The sequence below is a fragment of the Muntiacus reevesi genome, chromosome 4, assembly GCF_963930625.1.
Source record: "Muntiacus reevesi chromosome 4, mMunRee1.1, whole genome shotgun sequence".
NCBI lineage: Eukaryota > Metazoa > Chordata > Mammalia > Artiodactyla > Cervidae > Muntiacus > Muntiacus reevesi.
In genome coordinates this window covers 88,270,756-88,285,949 of record NC_089252.1, presented here as the reverse complement: position 1 = coordinate 88,285,949, position 15,194 = coordinate 88,270,756, and positions in this window count along the sequence as shown.

Sequence of the window (15,194 nt, the reverse complement as noted above, 5' to 3'; positions counted from 1 at the left end):
AGCCACGAAAAGAGCTGTCACCAGAATATGCAATCGACTGGCTCCCTGCACTTTGACTTCCAGTCTCTAGAACTGAAGGACATAAATGTCTGTGGTTTAAGTCATCCAGTCTATGTTATTTTGCTACAGCAGCCTGAGCAGACTAAGACACAAGCTGAGTCAGCACCCTTTCATTACCCTTCCCAGAAGTTCCCTCATTGCCTCTGCTTATCTGTCATTAGCCAGGACACAGTCACATGGCCACCCCTAACTGCAAGAGAGACTGACAAATGTAGGCTTTCTGCTGCCTTCATTGTCACCTCAAATAAAATCGGGGTCCCATGACCAAGGAAGAAAGGATATTTGGTGGCAACAAGCAATCTCTTGCCCCAGCATTACAGTGAAAAGGGGAGTAAGTGAAGGGGGTGGGAGGATGAGAGGGAGGGAAGGAGAGACTTTAAGAGAGAAAATAGGAGAAACAAGGAAATGAAGCTTGAGTAAATCTTTATCATGTGTCAGGGAGCACCAGGAGCAGAAGGCAGGATTCCTGGATCAGAGCTTCCAGAAAGCATCCCCACCATCCCTCAACAACATCACAGCTGTCTAAAGAGGCCCCCGTGTGGAGGCCAGCTGTTGAATAGCAGCCCTGCTCTGGGCTTGGTCTTAGGATGACACATAAGTTTGTACAGGCGTCCCTGGACAAGCCCAAGGACTCAGACAAGCAGTGTTTTTGTTTGTTTATTTTTTTTCTGGCTTTCTCACATGCACTAGGGGAGCTCTTGGTCAAGGCTTTCCTGGACTAGCGTAAGAAGGGCTTGGTAAAAGCTGAGGAAATCAGAGGTGAATAGATATCAGAACAGGCATTACTTGGAAATACAGATGAGTAGCCTCTATTCATTCACTCACATTGGAGCTGATATTAGTACTAACCAGACAAACAAGGTCCCTGCTCACGGAGCTTCCATGTCATATTGGGAAGACAAAGAGTCAACAAGTCAACACATAAGACAATCAATTTCAAATGGGATCATGAGAAAGGGGCAGGCAGCATTAGACAGATATCAGAAGGGGTCTCTTCATGGAGGAGGTGTTGAATCAGGAGCTGAATGATGAAAAGGATGCAGACACAAGTTAGAGCAAGAATGTTCCAGCCAAAGAGTGAAGGTAGCAGAGAATAAAGGGAACCAATGAATGTGGAGCACTGCAGACAAGGAGAGAGGCAGAAGGTGAGATCAGAGAGAAGGCAGGAGCTGGGTCATGCTGGATGAAGAGACAGTAGGGCAGTGGGAAACTACCAGACCATTAAGCCAGGGAGACACATCGTCTGATTACTTTTTTAAAGGTAACTGGCCACCAGGTTGATCATGCATGGCTGAGGTGGCCAGAGTGGAAGCAGGAAGGCCAGTTTGAAGGTTTTGCAGTGGTTCAGATAAGAAACAGTGGTGAATGTGGTGAAAGTGTGTGTTAGTCACTCAGGTATGTCTGGCTGTTTGCAACCGCATGGACTGTAGCCCACCAGGCTCCCCTGTTCATGGAATTCTCCAGGCAAGAATACTGGAGTGCGTAGCCATTCCCTTCTCCAAGGGATCTTCCCAACCCAGGGATCAAATCTAGGTCTCCTGCATTGCAGGCAGATTCTTTACCATCTGGGCCACCAGGGAAGCCCAACAGGGGTCAGCAAACTATGGTTTGTGGGCTGCTGATTTTGCAAATAAAGTTTTATTGGACTAGAGACACTGTCGTGTTTACATATTGTCTACGGCTACTTTTGGACCCAAGGCAAGTTGATTTCATTGTAACAAGATTGCATAGAAAACAAAACTGAAAATGCTTACTCTCTGGCCCATTACAGGAAAAGCTTGCCAACCCCTGGACTAGATGGGAGATGGGGATACATCTTGGATGAGTAGAGAGTGGAGTATAGAGAGTAGAGAGTAAAGTATATTTTAGAATTAGAGCCAATGGGATTGATTGGTACATTGGAGGGAAAGATGGGATTCAAGTTCTAGATGTTTAGCTTGAGGATCTTGGTGGACAGTGGTGCCATTTACTGAGATGAGAAGATCATATTTAGGAGGAAAAAAATCCAGAAGTCTTCTGGGCATGCTATTTTAGGATCTTAATGGCACCCTGACGAGAAGAGCAGAGACTATCTTCCTGCGAAGGATTTCATTTGGATTCTCGTGCCATTCAGAGAACTCAGTGGCTCTTATGGAAATGCTCCGTTAGGGACCTAAGCTTCTCATACAGAGAAGCATGATCACTGAGAGCGTCAAGAACCAGAAGGACAGACATTCAGTGGTACTTGCACAGAGCCCGCGATATTCTCAGAATGATCAAGATGGCAGGGAAACAGAACGAACGCTAGCTTTGAATTTGTTCAGAAAAGCCAAGCAATGAGTTAGGTGGTGTTACTACCCCTTTGATAATTATTAGGGTTTGTGCCAGCGTTAAATTTATATACCTACTTCAAAGGTGCAAGTTGAGACTTCAGGCTCTTTGTTTAAACCCCCAAGGCAGTCTTCCTCTCTGACCTGAACACTGTTATCTCAGACCCTCACATGATCACCCACTTCTCTGGGTGATGTCATGAGGTCCCTGGTTAAGAACATTGTCATTCAAACTTCCAGATAACACCATATGTTTCTCTTACCCAAGTTAGAAGCCCCAGAATTTGCTTCCTTTCTGTCTCTCAGTTCTTTGATGTCTCCCAAATCATCAGCCCTTATCCTTCTAGCCTTGACTAAAGCAATGGCTGCCTGACTAGTCATCAACTACAGGTGGTCCTCATGTGGCTTCTGGGCGACTGTCTTTGGACACACATCTCATTGTAACAGACAATAAAAGTTTAGTCTACCAAGACCAACAGCTCCTTTCTCTGGGGGCACTGCTCTGCTCCCCATACATAGCTTGTGATGTGGCTGCTCTTGGTCCTTGGACTACAGTCACAAGTGGACAGATGACCTGGTGTGAGCTAATCAGAAGAATTCCCCCCACCCTGACCCAGAGACTTAGTTAGTACCTGTGACATCAAAAGGAGAGAGCGAGCTTGCAGTTTGCCCAAAAGTTCAACATTTCAGTCATTCAAGCTGAGAGAAAAACAGGCGTTAACCAGGCAAAAAGAGAAAGGAAAGGCAAGGTAAGTGGAGGACACAGATAGTGCAAAGGCCTGGTGTAGGGAGGGAGCACGCACAACACCCAGGCATGGACAGGTTGGTGCCACTGGAGGAGTAGGACGAGGGACAAGGACCATGACTGACCATGTCAGTCACAGCAACAAACTTGCATTCATGTATTGTCCTGCATGCCAGGCACTGCTTCATGTATACTCACTTGTTCAAATCTATAGCAACCAACAAGGTAAATATTAACCGCATCTTAATTTTACTTATGAGGGAAGTAAGACAATAAACTGAGGCCCTATGTTATTACCCTCACCCCCATCCCCACTATGATGCTGGGCAGGGAGACTAGTAAAGGAAATAAAAGCTGGTTTTGTTAGGCGAAGCACACTGCCTGGAACCACCCACCCTGGCCAGGCACCATAGTAACCATTTGCATGAGTTGTTTTATGACAGGAGGTCCTAGTAGAGAATACAGAACTAATAAGCCACCACCAACTGGAAGAGGTTGAGAAAGGTCAAAAGGAGACAACACATGTTCGACCACCTCCCTGAATCCTCACTGGCATCCATCTTGGCTGAGTCAGAATGACTGGCTAAAGACAACCCGAAACTAATCCCATCACCATAAAACCCAGAGTCACGTGGCAGAGCTTTTCTCCTGGGTTCCTTTACTCTACTGCTCTCCACCCGGGTGTCCTTTACAATAAAATCTCCTGCTTTGTCAGCACATGTGTCTCCTAGGACAGTTCATTTCCTAGTGTTAGACAAGAGACCAGTTTTGGGCCCTGGAAGAGGTCCCCCTTCCTGCAACAGTTTGGCCAAAAAAGCTCATAGCTAATCATCCTTTTCCTCATCAGAGTGGTGGATGGTGGATGTCCTTTCCCCTGGGATAGTCCTGGTCAAGGTGAACATCATAAACTTTCAGCCAACTCCTCTGTAGAACCAAGTAAGCTCGGTCATGAGTTCAAAGTCAGTAGGCTGGGAGGGCAAGAGCCCTTGTCAACAAAGCTGGAAGATTAGGGCACTGAAGTACTTAGATAATCAGGCTATCAGAACGGCCGCCTGAGTCCCAGCCACCGTGGACACCCTGTCCCCCACTCCCCCCACCCTCTATGGTACAGGATCCTGGATTTGTTTCCTGTTCCTTCTGCCACTTTTCCACATGGCTGGATTTATTTTCAAAACAATTTACAGTCACATTAAATATTAAAGGCATTTTGCAGGTGGTGTTTACTGTTTGAAAAGTGAACAAATGTATGTTGTACTGTATAAAACAGCAAAAACCAATTTGGAGCACTTGATGGCTTGGGCTGTGATAGTGACATGACAGCTATTTCCATATTTTAATGAGGCAGCATCTTCAGGATGGCTACATGATTGGTCAGGAGGGTCACTCAGGCAGCAGCTGAGCTCTGGAGCTGTGGATGGAAAGGCCTCTGTGAGCCTCAGTATTGCTTGAGTAGATATTTGCAAAGGCCAAGGTCCAAAGTCACATGAAGCCTGGGGCTGCATAGCGGCCTATTTTACCATAATAATATCATAATGCTATTTTTATGATGCAGCCTTCATCAACTGCCCAGCTCTGCAACAAGTACTCCATATTAATTATAACATACGCATTCATTTCTTTTACAGATGTTCATGGAATACCAATCCTGAGCCAGGCATTGGGCAGAGAGAAAAACCCAATTCCTGCCCTCTTGGTGATTATATAGTGATAAGGAAGATAAGAAGCAAATAAGCAGAGTTAGAAATAAGGTAACTATAGAATGAGATTAGCACCAGGAAAGAAATACATAACGTGCAGAAACATGGAGTAATGGGGGATAAAAATGAAGGTGGTGAGGGAAGGCTGCTCTGAGGAGGTGACACTAAGCCGAAGCCTGAAAGATAACAAGGGTCAGCCATGGGCAGAGTCAAGGAATAGACGTTCCAAGCAGAAGGAACAGTATGTGCAAAGGCCCTGGGGCAGAAAAGAGCTTGGCACAGTCTAGAAACTGACAGAAGGCCAGTGTCACCCTAGAGAGCTGACAGCAGAGGAGGGGGTAGGCTATAGTATAATCCCCTATATACAAGGAATTCAGAGCTTAGGAAGCTAATCTTTCCAAATAAGGTCACACAGCCAGTAAATAGAGTTCCTAATTGGGGAGGCTTGGGGTGAAGTTTGAGTAGTTGGCATTTCTAACAAACTCCTGGGTGACGCTGATGCTGTAGGTCTGTGGGCACCAAACCCACTTGACACCAAGGATGATGGAGATGGTTCGCTTATGTTGTAAGAAGGGAAACAGAAGCGGAATGGGAATTACTAGAAGTGATGACATCTGAGCCCCAATTCTGTACCAGACACTGATTTAGAGCTTGTGTGAGTGTGTGTGTGTGCTGAGTTGCTCAGTCATGTCCAACTCTTTGCGACCCCATGGACTATAGCCCGCTAGGTTCCTCTATATATAATATGTATTGCATTGGCCAAAACATTCATTTGGGTATTCCCATAGCAACTTATAGGTAAACATGAATGATCTCTGTAGCCAACTCAATATTTTCAGGGCCAGCAAGTGAAGTAGGCATTATTTATATTTCTATAGCTGGGGAAATTGGGGTAATAAGGGGTCAAACAATTTGCCTAAGTTCCCACAATTGGTTTGTGTCCAGACAGGAATTTGAACCCAGCACCTGGGGTCCTGGGTCTGTCTTCCTGCTTCTCTGAAAAAAAGTATCTTTTGCATTCATGGCTCTAGTACCGTTTAGTCAAGACATTTACTAATTTACTGATTAACCTTGTAGTCTGGTTACTGCCCCTGTCCCTAAGACACTGAGTTTGTGAGACCCATGCCATAACAAGGATTTCTGCTTTCTTTCCTGCTCTCCTTTCCTGATTAGTTCAGCAAATATTCAAAGGAGTGTGTGTTCCTGGAGTTCCCTCTGACTGATGGGCACTGTCAAAGGCATCCGGAGACAGCCTGTCTGAATGTCTACTGGGTGCATTTCTCACAAGGTCCTTTGTGTTTATCAACCTCACACCTCTGGTGGGGGGTAGTCAGTGCCCTCCCCGTAGCTGATGGTGATGGGGCACCTGTGATGGGTCACATGCTAGGCTAAAGATTCTGCAGACCCTCACCACTGTGCCACAGGGAAGGCATCCTTATTAGTCTCATTTTACAGATAGACAGACAGAGGGTCAGAGAGGCAAAGAAAATGGCACTAAGTCTCAGACCTGGCAAGGAGTGGTGCCAGGGTCTGATCCCATGGGTGGGTTGCATCCAAAGTCTTACGTTCTATATAAGCTCCCTGCCTCCATCGGGATTATCTGAAATAATCCCAGAGTCTCAGAGGGCCCAGCCCAGAGCCACATGGCTGGTTAGGAAGTGTCCAGACCACAGGGTCAGCCGCGGTGGCAGGAGATGCAGATTCCTGTTGAAGGAAAAAATCACACACCTCTTCTAAGTCCTCCCAGCCCATCCTTTGACAGATGGGGAAACTGAGGACCCCAGACGGGAAGTAATTAATTTCTTTATAGCACTTTAATCCAGGCTTCTTCAACTTTGGCACTGCTGATATTTTGGGTCAATAATCCTCTGCTGTGGCAGGGGCTGTCCAGGGCATTGTAGGACGTTTAGCAGCACCCCTGGGCTCTACCCACCAGATGCCAGTGGTATACCTCCATCCCCAGTTTTAGCAACCAAGAGCATCTTCAGGCTTTGCTCCATGTCTCCTTGGCGTGTGTATGCTTTGGGGGAGAGGGTGAAGGTGCAAATGTGTCCTGGTTGAAAACCCCTGTAATCATCAGATCAGACCACTTGCTTGCTTTAAAACGTCTCAAGTTTCTCATACTTTTTCTGAATGAAATCCAGACTCCTATGCTGGGTCCATCAAACCTTCAATGTTATGGTCCCGTGGAAAATTTGACTCTAGCCAGTCCCCTCTCCCATCCCAACCACAGCAGCCAAGCACCCTGGGCACTTCGTATGTGTCAGGCACTGTGTAAGGTCAAGCCGTGTCAGTGCATTCCCATTCTGGTCACGTCTTAGAAAAGTTGAGATTTCAAGAGTCTAAGAAAGCTGCCCAGGCACTCAGTAAGCACCTGGCATATCTCTGACTTGAGTCCTGGCATTCTGCCCCTGTCCCAAAGCCTTTGTGTTGTGCAGAGCACAGAATACAAATGACCTGCTTCTCGAATGTACCCTGCTCCAATCGTCAGCACTCACTCCCTGGATTGTGCTTCCCCCATTACCCCTCCCTGGGGATGAAATGCCCTCCCCGCTTCTCTGCACTGTTGAGCTCTGCCCGAAGGCTTCAGGAGAGCAGGGGCTCCATCTTATCCCAGTTCCTGCCGTGTACCTGGGCTCAGCCAGTGTTTCTTAACTTGCAAGAGTCAGACCAGGCTTCACCTCTCCCGGAAGGGCTGTCTTAATCAGGGATCATTTACTCGGCAAAAACAAACCCACTTGAGCTAACTTAAATAAAGGGAAAGCAATTATGAGGAGTTAGGTTATCTGGCAGGCCCCAAGGGCAAGAAATCATTCGGGTACTCGCTCATTTAAAACTAGAAATTCTTCACAAGAGATTGGTACTGGGAATTGGGAAGCTGGCAGGAATCAAATCTGCTCTTGATCCTCTCTCTCTTCGCGTCCTGGGGGAACACTTGTCTCTTTCTCTGCTTCGCTCTCCTGGGTTTTGCAGCAGACCAGCTCTCCAGCTCTTTCTGCTTGCACTTCCAGAACTCATGGCCTGAAAGTGGCCACCCAGCCAGGCTGATTCAGTCCCCTTGGGCTGCTATAACAAAATATGACAGATTGGGTGGCAGAAAGACATTTATTTCTCATAGTTCTGGAAGCTGGGAGTCCGAGGTCAAGGTGCCAGGAGGCTCGGGTTCTGAGAAAGGCTCTCTTTATGGGATGCAGACTGCCAGATCCTCACTGTGTCCTCATGCAGTAGACAGGGCACGGAAGCTCTCTAGGGCCTCTTGTAGAAGAGCACGAACCCCATTCGTGATGGTTCTACACACATGATATAATCTCCCCCAAGATCACTTCCTATTTTCATCACGTGGAGGAGAGGGTTTCAGCATATGAATTTGGGGGGAACTTGCTGGCTGCTCCAACATGGTGGTCAAAGTCCAAGTCTATGCACTTAAAAGGTTTAGTCCTTGGAGCTGCTGGAGTCAAGTCAGAGCCTAATACCAGGTAACCATGGCCAATAGGCTATGGATGAGGAGGCAGAATTCAAGGACCATGAATCCCTCAGCAGGAGCACCAAGAACAGGAGGAAGTGGGCTGAAAGGAGGAAAGAAACAATTGACAAAGGAATCGAAGGGCGGGGACATTTGTGGAGGAGGAATGATCAGACAGAAGAAAGACCTGGTGTCTCTCAGATTGTCCTTAGGGTCTCCTGGGTTGGGGACACATTTCCTCTCCAAAGAATGGCCCTGTCCCTCTTCTTGTTGACAGAGCTGCCATGCCGGAGTGAGGTTCACTCAGAGGCCACCACCCCTGCTTGCACTGCTCTGCCTCTCCATCCCCACACTTGATGGCAATTAGTAGGGCTGCAGCTCAAGTATCTAAGTGTCTTCAAATCTCAGGGAAGAGATGTAGGTGCGGACAGGGTGCAACTGGGTTCCAGTTGCCAGAGACAAAGTCTGTGGAGTTGTATTCTCAACCTCTGCTTCCTTCTGGCCACTGGCTTCCAGCAGCTGATGGGATGGAGTGGAGGCAGGTCAACCAAACAGATCAGATTTCAGATAGTTAAGGTGAAGTCAGAGTTGAACACTGTCACTGAAATGTGGTTCTTCCCCTCCTCCTGGAGGAGACAGAACATGAAAAGAGGGTCTGATGGCTTCTGGTCCTGTGTGGTTCTGTACGGTACAAACAGGGCTTGCATCTTCTACCCAGAGGAGGGCATTCCCTACTCCTTTCCACCACCATCAGAGACAGCACAGAGATGGCTGGATGCAAGCAGGAACTTCTGTCTTCTTCCTCCCCTTCTGGACCCCACTGGGCTAATTATATTCAGCAGGTTGCCCTTTAGGGCCTGCAGTTTGGAAGTAAATCTTGTGACTCACTGTAACTGCAGGTGTAGTCCAGCTGCACTAGACACCCCTGGAGAGCTAATAATGATGCAGACTTCTGGGCCCTACCCTTAACCCACAGAGCGAGAACAGCTGAGGCAGTGGGGCCCAGGAGTCTGCATTTTCAACAAGACTCCTCACCCACTCACCACTGCCACCAGTGACACTGATGTACCCCAGAGCTTAAAAACCAACCATCAGTAGGGACTGTGGTTAAAAGCTAGGTGACTAAACTCAGAGCCTGGCTCTGTTCTTAGCTGGTCATGTGAATAAATTAATTTCCACTCCTGGCCTCAGTTCTCTCATCGGGAAAATGGGCACAAAGGCAGCAAGCCCTCCCTAATGACTATTGTCATGCTCTGATTCTTGGAGACAGGAGGGAGAAGGCAAGGAGATGACAGCTATGAAGGCTGAAGAACAGGACCCAGCCTAGACTTGGGGGATTAGAGGAATGGAGTATAGGAGAAGAATTATTATGCAGGGGAAGGCCCAGAGAAGGTGGCATCCAGCAGTATCCCTACGGTGAAAGAGCATGGGATGTAGGGACAGCCAACAAAAGGGGAAGGCTAGCACCAGAGACAGTCAAGGGCAAGACAGAAACGTGGGCAGGAGCCAGACTGCCAAGAGCCTGGTAGACCAAGCAGTGGGGACTCAATCCCAGAGCCGGAAGAGAGCCATGGCAGGGTGTTATGCGCTGATGGCAAGTATGTTACATTTCTAGACTGCTCTGCCCTTAGACAAAGGCACCCAGAGTCCTTGCTCAGGGTGCCCTTCACCGTGTCCCATGCTGGACCTCCCCTGACCCCTCCTGAAAGGTCAAGAGATCTGTGGTGCCAAAGAATATACCATATTGGCACCTGTGCCCCTCTAGATTTTAGCTACCTGGGACTTGAAATTTCCTGCTCCCAAGACCCCAAGCCCACCTTTAGGGTCTGTGCAAGCCTCGTCTCCGGTCTCTCTTCCCCCTCGTGTGAGGCTGCTATGGCGTCTGTCCACAGCCCTGCAGCAGGACACACGTGGCCCACGCTCTATGGAGGCAGCCGTGGGAACATGGCAGGCCTGGCCTCCCTGGAGCCCCTCTCCCAGCGCCCAGCAGTATCAGGGGCACGGATGTCTCAGACTTGCTCCTTGGCTGCAGTGAGGAGCCTGGATAATGCCTGCAGACCACACGGCAGCTGTTGCCAAAACGTCCCAGCAAAAAGAAAGTGACTTCTGTCTAAGCGGTGGGAGATCACGGGGAGAGAAGCCACTGCTTTGAGGGTTATTTGGAAGGTGGCCACATACTGGTCTCTGTCTTGTCTTTAACTATTCCTGGGAACACACCCATCCTTCCACAGGGAAGAGGAGAAGTCACTGGAAACTAGAAGGGGTTGGATGCAGACAGGCAATATCTAGACTATATGGGAAAAAAAAGGTAAGAATTAAAAATTAGTGACTCAGTAAAGTTAACACAGTGTCACCTCACTTGGAAAAGGGCCCTGCTGAACCCTATGGTAACACCGACCTGCGGCTTATAGGAAAGGAACATGGGGCAGAGAGGAGTCACTGGAAGCTTTAAGCTGGTATGATATTAAGGCCGCATGGAAATTCCATGGCCTTCTCTTTCTCTTGTCAGACCTGAACTGTCAAAGGTAGCCAAGCGGGGGCTGCTTTTGGAGGCAAGGGGAACAGAGACCACACTTCTGCTCAACCCCTCCAGGCCCGATAAGCCCAGGGGAGATGCTTCCACTAGGGAGGTCACAATCTATGACTCATCCCTAGAAAGACATTTTCCATTAGCTTATGACCAGTAGAGAGGAAAGCATGGACCTGTTGATCATATTGGAAACTTCCAGCAAGAAAAACCCCCTTGGCTGCTGAAGCAATCATTCTCATAAAAGTTGATATTACCTAGCATGAACTACCTATCAGACACATCTCAGGTACTCAGTTAATCCTCTAGAGAACATTTTGAGATACAGGTTAAGTTATTTCTCATTTGCCAAGGAAGGACTGACGGGTGAAACTGTTAGATAACTTTCCCAAGGTCATGGCTAGGAAAGGTGGGAACTGGGATTATGAACTCAAGAAGTGTGCCTTAGAGGGTAATCCAAGGACCTAAAAATGTTCATCAGCCTTCGGTCTTAATTCTCCATTGACCTTTCCCACAATTCTTTCATAGAAGAGATGATCAAGTCTAACACCATTTCCAACTCTGGAGAACCTAGGGTCTCACAGTCCCCTGAAGGAGGAGGGGAGAGATGGCAATTTTTCATATGGAAAAACAAGACCTGAGACCAGAATGGAAGTCTCTTTACTAATTTCTATAAAATGGAAATATCTTATGTTTCATTTCTGACAGTAGATGATGGATATAAAAACTTCAACAAATACAGAAGTAAAAACCTATCACACCTTCCAAAGGCCCTCGTTATCTATCATAGCCTCTTCCTCAAAATAAATGCTTCAATAGTCCGGTGTGCAGTCTTCAACTGTGATTTGCAGACCCTGATGGTCCTGAAACCTGTTTAGAGAGTCCTCATGTCACAGCTATTTTCATAATAGTACTAGTACATGATTTGCCTTTTCCACTGTGTTATTTGTGTTGATGCTGCAAAAGTGATAGGAACTAAAATGAGCACCCATCTGTACCAGTAGTCATTGGTACTGGTATCACCTTCACACAGTTGCAGTCAAGTGAAACTGAATTTTCTAAAGATTGTCTTTGATGAAGCACTGCAGATGATCACCCTTATTAAATATCTCTACCCTTGAGGGTACTTTCTTCCCAATATTCTTTGTGATGGAATGGAAAGTATGCACAAAGCACCTCTTCTGCATATTGAGGTATGATAGTTGTCTGAAGGAGAACCATATGTGTGATATTTGAGTTGCCAGCTGAACTAGCCACATTTTTCAAGGAATACCAGCCTTCAAAACTGTGAGAAATAACTTTTTGTAGTTTATAGGCCACCTAGTCCATGGTCATTTGCTATAGCAGCTCCAACTAAGACAATATATTAACATGTAAGGAGTTTGTTACTATTTAATAGGCAAATAAATATATTTTAAAACCACATTTGGAAAAATATCTTTGAGTTCTATAGTTTCAAGGGTATAAAGAGTTCTGATGTCAAAGTTTGAGAAAAACTATTCAAACTATTTAATGCATAAACCCGCTTTTTAACTTAAAAAGTACTAAAGAAAATCCTTTAATGTCAAATAGCTTTTATAAAGTGCTTAGAGTGTGCTTACAGATAGTGCTAAGTAGTTTGCATATATCAACTTACTTTACTTTTCACAAAAGAACTTGTGTGAGGTACTAGTTCCCCTATTCTACACATGAAGAAACTGATACAGTGAGGTTAAGCTACTTGCCCAAGGATACTCATTAGGAGATTCAGCAAATTTTGAACCTAGACACTCGCACTCTGAGTCTCATAGTAAGTCAACAGTATGAAAGTTCTAAGATTTCTGAGAATAAATGCACAATGAGGAGTTATAAATGACCAGAGTAATCTATAGGGCTTTGGTTAGGAGTAATTACAATATAATTTGGGGCAGGTGATTTATGTACCATGAATCATTAATCACCATAGGTAACCTGTGGTGCTAATGTGCTGGTTTCGTTTTTGCAAGGGACTTTCTGGTACTGGATGAAACTCAAAGACAAGATAGGACTAGCCTCTGGCCTTACAACTATTTCAAGACGGTTGGTGAAAGCCAGGGATTATCCTGTCAAACTGAGTGATGCCTTTTCTTAGTTCAGTTCAGTTCAGTTGCTCAGTCATGTCTGACTCTTTGCGAACCCATGGACTATAGCACGCCATGCAGGGCCTTTCCTAGCCCAAACCCTATGCCCAAAACTAGCACCTGTCTTGGTATAGGCTCTCCCATGACTCTGGACTTGCCCTTATGTCATTCATCCCAATCTGTCATGATCTATACCTAGTCTGATTGCTCAGCTACCCCATCCCATACCCAGATCATGTGCTCCATGAGCATAGGGACACTGTCTATTTGCACACATCCTCTCTCCTCTGAACCTGAGACAGTGCCTGGCACACAGGAGATACTCAGGAGATAGTGAGAGCTCTGTACCCAGGTCCTCAGATTCCCTCACTGTTTGCAGATACAGGTGTCCTCTGGTCCCAGTCAACCCATACCTATACCTCTTTGCTGGGGCTGCTGGAGCCAGCTTTGCCTGTACCAGTGGAAAGCCAGAAGTGTCTGAACATGTATGTCTTCTTGCAGACAGCCCTTAACCCATAACAAGAGGGTGAAGGTGGCAAGTTTAAATACTCTAGCCCTCCCCATCCCCACGAAGACACTTTGAATATATTCTACTCTCTTTCCAGAACTCCCGTAACAGGACTGAGCCAAACACACCCTCAATGAGATTTGGCAAAACAGCACACTCTAGCCCTGCCCCTTTCCTCCCATCGCACTTCCTGCCATCCTCCCTGCTTCCCTTGCAACACTGCCTCATAAATCACTCAACTCCTCGCCTCTGGGTCTGTTTCCGGAGAACTCAATGGCTGGACTGTGCCTCAATCACCTCTACACCACTCCTGCCTCTTCAACACTTCAGATTTGTTGAATGAATGAAGACCAGTGCCTCATTTATAATCCTAGAGCTCAGGGCCAAGATTTAAAGAGTGCAATGGTTAGGAAAGAAGCTATTCCAACAATATTTTCTAAAAGTCTTGATAACTGAGACCTTTGAAGATGTGCTGGAGTTGGTTCAAACCGGCTTGTATGAGCCAATTGTTAAACATCCAAGAATTTTGTAAACTGATTGTTAAACTCCTGGTAGCTTCAAATTGACCATGGTGAGAGTATTTACAGCACAAAAATTGGCACATGCTACAAATCAAGGCTAGTCTCCCTGCCTCCATCCCTCCTCATCCCACTCCCTAAACTCCATCCTGTAGAAACAGTTTCCCACCACAGTACTGGGAAAAAACATTTCAAGGTCCAAAAAAAGACCTGTATAGCAATATATATATATATATATATATATAGTAGTGAAGTGGTTAAGAATAAGGGTTCTGACGTCAGAGCGATCTGGGTTCAACTGTACTGTCACTTATTGAGTCTGTGATGTAAACCAAGTTAATTTCTATGTCTGTATTTCCACATCTCTAAAACAAATGGTGTTATCAATTTGTCTCTTGACATAAGTACTTAGCTCAGTTTCTGACATATAGAAATAACTCAATGAAGATTAGCTAATATTAAGTTAGAAGGACCAAGAAATATAGGATGTGTTAGAATGTGGTCTTGCAGCCTACCATCATGGTATCACCATGCCAGCAAACTGCTGGATTCAGTGGATTACTCTTTGGGTGTCAGCTGAGCTCTATCAGGTCACCTTGACCCAAAGCTGTGACTCTTGGTAAACTCAAGATTAATCACTGGTCTCAGATTCATGTGTATCACACAAAACCTGGTGCCAAATGTTGGCTTGTTCTATAGAGAGCCCAAAGAGGGAATGAGCCCTGACACTTGGCCTCTGTGGCTCTCTTCAAGAAAAGACAACCATTCAAGGCAGATTTGTTAGTGGGGAGCTGTACCCAGGTAGAGCTTCCCAGCTAGCACATTGGTAAAGAATCTGCCTGTCAGTGCAGGTGATGCCAGAGTTATGGGTTCAATCCCTGGGTCAGGAAGATCTCCTGGAGTAGGAAATGGCAACCTACTCCAGTATTCTTGCCTGGAAAATTCCACGGACTGAGGAATCTGGCAGGCTACAGTCCATGGGATCCCAAAGAGTTAGACATGACTGAGCATGCATGCATGTGTACGTGCCCAGATAGCAGAAATCACATTGTCCCTGAGACCAAGACCCATGCACCGGGTGCATTACAGTAACACAAAATCATCCCATCAGATCTAGCAGTTATTTAAACATGCAATACATATCCTGAGTCGAATGCAAAGGGTTATATGAAACTCCAGCAATCCCAGGATGGTGCAGCTGGAGCTGTCAGTGCCCTACATGTGTCGCTTTGGAGCCAGCTTTCCCAGACCTGATGGCTGCCTACCAC